Source organism: Protomyctophum bolini, assembly GCF_963924005.1.
Source record: "Protomyctophum bolini genome assembly, chromosome: 18".
Classification (NCBI taxonomy): domain Eukaryota; kingdom Metazoa; phylum Chordata; class Actinopteri; order Myctophiformes; family Myctophidae; genus Protomyctophum; species Protomyctophum bolini.
In genome coordinates this window covers 36,237,423-36,237,981 of record NC_137879.1, presented here as the reverse complement: position 1 = coordinate 36,237,981, position 559 = coordinate 36,237,423, and the positions used below count along the sequence as shown (strand labels likewise).

At 57.4% G+C, this 559-nt stretch overlaps 1 protein-coding gene across 2 annotated transcripts in view; it reads right to left on the bottom strand.

Annotated features, from left to right (window-relative positions):
* Nucleotides 1–58, bottom strand: part of LOC308332745 (monocarboxylate transporter 9-like) — a 29,340-nt gene extending 29,282 nt beyond the window's left edge. For both annotated transcript variants that reach the window (XM_080788791.1, XM_080788792.1), the window contains exon 1: nt 1–58. This exon is cut by the window's left edge and continues 284 nt beyond it. The gene's annotated coding sequence lies outside the window, so the exon portion shown is untranslated.
* Nucleotides 59–559: the final 501 nt, after the last annotated feature.

Genomic DNA, 559 nt, shown 5'->3' with positions numbered 1-559 from the left:
GGGAAAGGAGCGCTGGTGCTGCGGGCTAGTTGTGGATGTGGCATCGTCCGCTTGAGTGTGTGTGTGGTTTTGACTTATTGAGAGAGCGAGAGAGAGAGAGACGGAGACTCGGAGAGCGAGAGAGAGAGGGAGAGAGAGCCGGTATGAGGGGACGGAGCTGAGCTTTTGTGTTGCTAAGGAGAGGAGGAGAGAGAGAGAGAGAGAGAGACGCACACACGCACGCACGCACACACACACACACACACACACACACACACACACACACACACACACACACACACACACACACGCACACACGCAGAACCGGTTTGAAGCTGTTTCTGCTGGTCTGGCTTTTCGTTACACCGACCGCACTTCCTCCACCTACCCGGGCCGTGTGCACGTCACACGTGGGTGTGTGTGTGTGCACTGTGTGTATATGTGTGCGGGGTCACTGGGGTGGGCCGGGAGGGGGGGACCGGGTGCATGTTGCGTGCGCGTGTGCGTGTCACAGGGAGGGAGCGTGTGCGGCTACAGCTGTTTCGAACATCAAACGGTTTGAAATATATTCTTTCCGCCC